At 43.2% G+C, this 7675-nt stretch overlaps 1 pseudogene; it reads right to left on the bottom strand.

Annotated features, from left to right (window-relative positions):
* Positions 1-5985: 5985 nt before the first annotated feature.
* Positions 5986-6351, bottom strand: LOC111543237 (annotated as a pseudogene).
* Positions 6352-7675: the final 1324 nt, after the last annotated feature.

Here is a 7675-nt window from a genome sequence, read left to right as displayed (position 1 = left end):
AGACAGGACCTAATCTCACCTGGATTAGAATCACCTGGGGTCCTTTTTAGACCGGACCTAATCTCACCTGGATTAGAATCACCTGGGGTCCTTTTTAGACAGGACCTAATCTCACCTGGATCAGAATCACCTGGGGTCCTTTTCAGACAGGACCTACTCTCACCTGGATTAGAATCACCTGGGGTCCTTTTTAGAACTGTTGATTCATGAGTCTCAGCTTGGTCCTATGAAATCAACAGCTTTTGTTTGTGGTAGGGACAGCATAAACTACCTTTTTTTTTTTTTTTTTTTTTTTTTTGAGACGGAGTCTCTCTCTGTCACCCAGGCTGGAGTGCAGTGGCATGGTGGTGATCTCCACTCACTGCAAGCTCCACCTCCCAAGTTCAAGCGATTCTCCTGCCTCAGCCTCCTGAGTAGCTGGGACTACAGGCGCCCGCTACCACGCCCGGCTAATTTTTTTTTTTTTTTTTTTTTTTGTATTTTTAGTAGAGATGGGGTTTCACCGTGTTAGCCAGTATGATCTTGAGCTCCTGATCTCATGATCCTCCCTCCTCGACCACCTAAAGTGCTGGGATTACAGGCGTGAGCCACCGCGCCCGGCCGGAAGCTATATTTAAGCAAACTGCCCAGGTGGTTCTACTGAATACGAAGGGGGAGAACCATGGTTCTAGCCTGTACTCTCAGATCTCTACTTGTCTCACTCTTTATTGCACCAACTGAATGGGAGTAATAGGAAAGCTCAACAAAGAAAAATGTCAAATGCTTCAGGAATTCTAAGAGGAAGAGCGAGGAAGAGAAAAAGATGGAGAACAAAAAGGAGGAGGAAAAGAAATCAAAACTTTCATTCCTTTTCTTATAACCCAAGATCCCCACTTTCCTAATCCTGTAGCTCCTGCGGGTACTTAAATTTGACCTCAGCACCAGCAGCCTGTGGGTGTTGGAGAGAAGGACCTCGCGCTCCCTCTAGAGGCCGACAGTAATAAGGGCAGGGAGAACTGAAGGGTAGTTGAAAGCGAGGTGAAAAGAGAGGCTTGTAACTAACTCCCTTGGCATCATTCACTCTATAGCCTTCTAGTGCATCCGTTCTCAAAGTGTGGCCTGGGGTACCGAAAGAGGGGTCCACAAAGTCAAAACAATTTTCATGATAATGCAAAAATTTGCCTTTTTTACTCTCATTGTGAATATACAGAGATTTCCGGAGGCCACATGACATGTTGCATCCCAATAGATGGAATATAGAAGCAGATATGAGAATCCAAACTTTTTAAAATTCAACCAGACATTAAAGTTATTTATAAACAATGTGGTTGGGCGCGGTGGCTCACGCCTGTAATCCCAGCACTTTGGGAGGCCCAGGTGGGTGGATCATTTAAGGTCAGGAGTTGGAGACCAGCGTGACCACATGGTGAAACCCCATCTCTACTAAAAATACAAAAAAAATTTGCCAAACGAGGTGGTACATGCCTGTAGTCCCAGCTACTCGGGAGGCTGAGGCAGGAGAATAGCTTGAACCCAGGAGGTGGACGTTGCAGTGAGCCGAGATGATGCCACTGCACACTAGCCTGAGTGACAGAGCAAGACTCTGTCATAAAAAAAAAAAAAAAAAAAAAAAAAGTTACTCTTCTAATTTTTTAAAAATACAGCTATTTCTCATTTTTAAAAAAATGTTATTTATATTAACACATAATAGGTTTGTTCTTGTTACTTATAAGTGAATGAATTAAACATTTTTTAACTTCTAATATGGTAAATATCTAAATATAATTGACATAAACAAAAACTCTGGAGTCTGCAATAATTTTTAAGAGAGGTAAGGGGTTCTAAGTTTAAAAAGTCTGAGAATCACTGCCTTCAAACTTGGCTGCCCATTGGAATCAACATAAGGAAGCTTGAAAAAAAATACTGGTGCCTGGATTCCATGTCCAGAGAACCCTATGTAATTGATCTGGTTTTTAGCCAGGGTACTGGAAATTTTTTAGGCTCTAAGGTGGTTCTAATGAGCAGCCAAGGCTAAGAACCACGGCCCTAATCTAAGAATCTTATTGATGTCAAAACAAACACGGCCATGGCTAAGGATAGAGAAAGCAAATATGGTCGATAATAGCAAATACGGACAGAAGAGCAGGGAAGAGTGAATTATCATGTTACCCCAAAAGTACAACTGGATAAGGGGGATATTTCATAGCTCTACTAATCAGACAAAAAGTTTTTCTCCTGCCAAGGATGTTGGGTTTATTCATACACCACTGCTTCACCAGATGGGGAAAAGGATACTAGATTAAAGTGCCACCTAGGTGAGGATTTGAGCAGTTTGGGAAACGTAAAGGAATAAAATCTGTCCGCACAGCCAGACCTCAAACATAGGAATCAAACCAAAGAAATAGGCAGAATGCTTTTCTGGTTTTAAAGAGTCCAGGTGAAAGCTAGGGGTGTGAGTTAAGGATGGGGATTCAGGCCCATTAGGAAACACCCCAGGGTGTGAGGGATACAGGTGAATTTTTATAGCCTCCAGCCTCTCTCAGAGGATCAATTGTTAGCATGACAAGCAGGTGCCAGGGGAGGAGGAAGTATAGCTAAGTCCTTGGGCTTCAGCTGGGTCCAGAGCTACGAAAGTGAAAGGGGTGATGATCAGACAACAGCTCTCAAGTTGAAAGAGCTCTCAAGCTTTCAGATAACCTGCTGCCCTTCAAAAATTTAAATGTTGCATTAGGTTTTTCTACACAGATATGCTCAGATTAGACTTTGAAATTAAACAATTCAATTCAGTGAAACATTTAGCTGTCCACTAATTTACAATCATCACAGCTACTATGAAGATGGACTGTCTCTGGCTGGAAAGAAGATAAAAGAAAAGAGAAGCTCATAACAATAGTAATAACTAATATTTATTGAGTATGTACTATACCAGGTAATGTATTAAGAACTTTAGGCCCGGCGCGGTGGCTCACGCCTGTAATCCCAGCACTTTGGGAGGCCGAGGCGGACGGATCACAAGGTCAGGAGATCGAGACCACGGTGAAACCCCGTCTCTACTAAAAATACAAAAAAAAAAAAAAAGCCGGGCGCCGTGGCCGGCGCCTGTAGTCCCAGCTACTCGGGAGGCTGAGGCAGGAGAATGGCGGGAACCCGGGAGGCGGAGCTTGCAGTGAGCCGAGATAGCGCCACTGCACTCCAGCCTGGTGGACAGAGCGAGACTCCGTCTCAAAAAAAAAAAAAAAAAAGAAAAGAAAAAAGAAAAAAAAAAAGAACTTTATGTGCATTATCTCCTTTAATCCTCTCAAGAACATGGCTAGGAAAGTGATGCTAGGTGGAAGCCTGCCTCCAAGATGACCACCAAGAATCTCATCTCCCTGGAATTCACACCTTCACATAGCCTCTTACACGTTGACTCAGGGCTGGTCTGTGTGATCAGTGGTATATGAAAGAAGTGACAGTGTGTGACTTTCAAGGCGACATCATAAAATGCATTGTGTATTCCATTTTTATCTCTTGGATCACTTGCTTTGGAGGAAGCTGGCCGCCATATTGTGAGGACAATCAAACAGCCCTGTGGAGAGGCTCATGTGGAGAGGAACTGAGGCCTAAGGTCAAAAGCCATCATTAACTTGCTAGTCACATTAGTGAGTCACCTGAGAGAGGCATCCCCCAGCCCAGACAAGCCTTTAGATGATCATAGCCCCTATGAACATCCAGCAGCAACCTATAAAAAACCTAGAGCCAGAACTGCCCAGACAAGCTGCTGCCAAATTCCTGACCCACAGGATCTTTTTTCTTTTTCAGTGTTCCTGACAGAACTGAGTTCACACTGCCCATGGCAGTAGCCTTCATAATGTACTATTCCTTACACTGATTTTTCTCCTTCCCTGCTCATTCTTCCAGTTCCCTTTCTCCTGTTTCCTGGGATTGCCTCCCATGTTCTACACCTAAGTTCTTTCCTCAGGCTCTGTTTTTAGAGAGAACCCAAAGTAACACAAACATCATGAGAAGTGTGGCTTTTTAACAGATTCATATGATGTTCTATTAAAAGCATACTAAACAAGGAGTTTAAACTTAAAGAATAAATTCATCCATGTAAGGTTTTGTTGTTGCTGCTGTTTTTCCTGGCTACCAAGAAAACAGATTTAGAGATTCCTGAAAGCTTCACCCAAATTGATGCACATGACTCAGTTTGATTTCATTGGTGTTTGTTACAATTTTCTTTTTTCTTTTTCTTTTTGTTTTTTAGAGACAGGGTCTCACTATGTTGCCCAGGCTGGTCTTGAACTCCTAAACTCAAGTGATCCTCCCACCTCAGCCTCCTGAGTCACTGGGATTAGTGCAGACCACTGAACTTTTCTTTTGTTGGCAATTTTCAACCATGAGTTTTTCCCACCTGCAGATTCTGACCTTGGAACTTTGTTGTTAATAAAATTTCTCCCATCTTCAAGGGCAGCTGCCCTGACAATTGGGCTTTTGGCCGGCATGGCCTGTCGAGTCTTCCTGGAGTAAATTTTGACCGGAAACCAGGAATAATCAAGCTTTTAAAGAATAATTTCTAAAGAAAGACTCTAGCTATTTCTTGGCTCTTTTCTTGGGTCACTATAACATCTTTCTTTGACTCTTAGCCAAGTCATGAATATTCTCTTGATGTCCTTGGTATCCCAGTTTTGGTCTGTGTAAAACATTACTGAATATAATCTGAATATAAAGATTTCCAGGGGAAGCTGTCAGAAAATCATGTTAAGATATACATATCTGCCCTACTAAAAAGCTGGATTGCATTGAGTAAAGTGAGCGCAGATACTTTCCAACAGCTGTCTCCAAAGGTTCTCACTAAGTTGACTTGAAATCAGTCATTGGGGGTGCAGTTATAAGAAACAGTTACTAGAAACAGTTATTCCTAAGGTGATCAATTCATTGTGGTTTGCTTGTGCCCCTTCCCAATTTTAGTACTAAAATTTCCATGTCCCCAAATACCCTCAGTCCTGGGAAACCAAGACAGTTGATGACACTACACATTTCTGATGGTTGTGTTTCCAGATTAGTTCACGGAAGCCTAATTAATCCTTGATATAGCTGAAATTTAGTCCTGGATCATGGTTAAGATAAGATAGGTACTGTGGTAAGTTTGTAAATTTCAGGACTGATTAAGGAAAAGATGAGATGTCAATATTGCACAACGAGCTTATTCGATAGTGCTGTGACAGGGTTGCATAAGAAAGAAAGGAAGTTCCTCCTACCAAGAGCTGGTCTAGAGACAGCTGCGGGCCTGGGGCCACCACCTGGAAGGGAAGAGGGCAAGGGAGCTCTGAGTGAAGAGGGAAATGGGAGAGCCAGTACACAGGTCTAGGCAATGTCACTCAGCAGCAAGATGGGGAGTCTCTGGGTCAGAGAGTTCTGAAGAGCAGCAGATCTGTTGGAGTTTTTAGTAGCTACAGGATGTATCTTATATATGGTGAGTGGGTGTTGGGTGCAGTTTTGTAGGATGTGTAAAGAAGTCAGGCTCTAATTGTCTAAAAATAGGCTTATAGGGACTATATTTAAAGTAATATGTGTAAAAATTTGAATTGGTCCTGGCGGGCTTCGAGTTCATGGTCCTAGCCTGCTATGAAGAAGTGAACACATGAGGACCAAGAAACAGCCATCTTTGACCCATTTACATCACATATGCATTCAGATTCCTTTTCGTTTGTTTGTTTGCTTCCAGTTTCCAGCTTTATTGGTGAATATCCTTTAGAAAAGAATGATCAATCCTGTTGCTTCCAAGTCACTGGAATGAAGAGCCATGTCCAGGGACACTCCAAGCAGTGCTGAAGGAGACTGCTGCTGTGTCCACCTCTTGTTCATAGGCCCAGTCATAAGCACAAGACTTGTAATCAACCTGCTCTTCAGGTTAAGTTTTTCCCACCCAGAATCTGACTTTGGAAGTATGTAGTACCATCAACTGTCCTGGCTTCCCAGGGCTGAGGGTATTTGGGGACATGGAGCTATAAACCATAGGCTGATTTATTTTTCAGCACTTTTTACTGAGTCACTGCCATGAATGATATCCCTGCCAACCTGAATGCAGAAGTCCCTGCCAGTGGTGCCTGGCTTAGAATCCCCTGGATTAGTCTCCCCAAGCATCACTCGGCCTGTCTCCACTACACTCAGCACCTCCTCCACGGCCATGGCTGGCCCTGAGTTCATGCACTCCACCAGCCCAGAGAGGAATCGACAGTCTTTCACGTCAGGGTAGCGCTGCTTCAGGTGTTCCTCAGAGGCCCAAAGGTGGAATCCCTTCAGCTCAAAGTGCCTCATGACATTGCCCAGCAGGCCCCACTGCACGCTGTGTGGCCTCATAGTGATGAAGGTGCGCTCGAGATTGGACATGGTCTGGGAAGCTGGTGGGGCAGGCAGTGGCTGAACTGCAGGAGCTGAGAGCTGCAGTGACCTGCACCCAGATTTCCTGTCATAGGCATTAGAACACGTATCACTCCTGCTTCAGCCTTAGCCGTGAGAACAAGAACTCTCCTCTGCAGATAGCCCCTGCCTCACTCCTTCTCATTCTTGTGCTTCCTTCTTCATACACCAGTGATGAATTTCCCATGACTTGGGGAGAAAAATCCAACTGGAATTGGAAGGAGATAGTAGTGGTGGTGGTGGGAGGGGGTGGGTGGGAGAGAATGAGTTAGTGATGAATCATGAATACTTAGGTAATATAATGGGACAGGCTTGGGCAGGAAGAAGCAGTGGGGCAGGATAGTTGATGTGAAGAACAAAAATGTTCTGGGAGATGTAGGTCAGAGCTGGGCCCTTAAGTCAAAACCACCGACACTGTAGAGATGAATATTGTAAAGAGCTTTTATTTTAATTCAGACTGTCCCCACATCCAACCCCCCATTTTAATTTGCAGGAATTCTCCACCTTGTGTGGTGTCAGTGAGATGTGGTAACTCAACTCTTACCAAGGAATATCAGGATGAAGTCTTCCTCCTCCATGCCCATCATGGAGGCAGGGGCACATGACCCAAGCTGGCTAATCCAATGCCCAGGGACCAGAGTTGAAGGGCAATTAGCATCTTTCACCATGTGCCACATGGTGATGGTACCCAGTGATAGCAGAGGCATTCAGTACTGGCATGTCCTCTGGAAGTGGACAGCTAATTTTAGATAGCCCCAGTCAGTTGCTGTTACTTGCATCAAAGAGTCCTGATTACGTCATGACCTCTCTTTGATCCAGAAGTTGTACGTTTCTACATGTCTTCAGGCAAGCTCAGCTCTGCCTTCAAATAAAATAGAGGCAAATCAGATACCTTTTTTCCCCTTAAAGACAAATTCCTTCCAAGGATTATTAATATATTTATCAATCTCTTCTCTTTATGGGCAGAAAAAAAGTCCCCATGAATTTAAAATGTGAAAATATTTTTATTGACCTAAAGATATGATAATTTTAGGGAAGCAAAATAGTTGTTTTCAATTATTGTCACAGCAGGGTGCCTGTAAAATTTATATGATTGGATTGAATGGCACTGTTCATGACTCTTCAGATATGGACAAATCTAGTCATACACTCTAAAATTTTCAGAGACAAATCGATTTAATATGCTTTATTCACTTTCTAAGTTTAACATTGGGATATATTCCAATTGAATAAAACATTCAGATGTGCTCTAATTTATATTTTGCCCACAAAATAATTACCAATTCTGCTTCAT

Source organism: Piliocolobus tephrosceles, chromosome 14, assembly GCF_002776525.5.
Source record: "Piliocolobus tephrosceles isolate RC106 chromosome 14, ASM277652v3, whole genome shotgun sequence".
NCBI classification, from domain to species: Eukaryota; Metazoa; Chordata; class Mammalia; order Primates; family Cercopithecidae; genus Piliocolobus; species Piliocolobus tephrosceles.
Note: the sequence above shows the minus strand (reverse complement) of the source record. Positions and strands in the feature narration are given on the sequence as shown.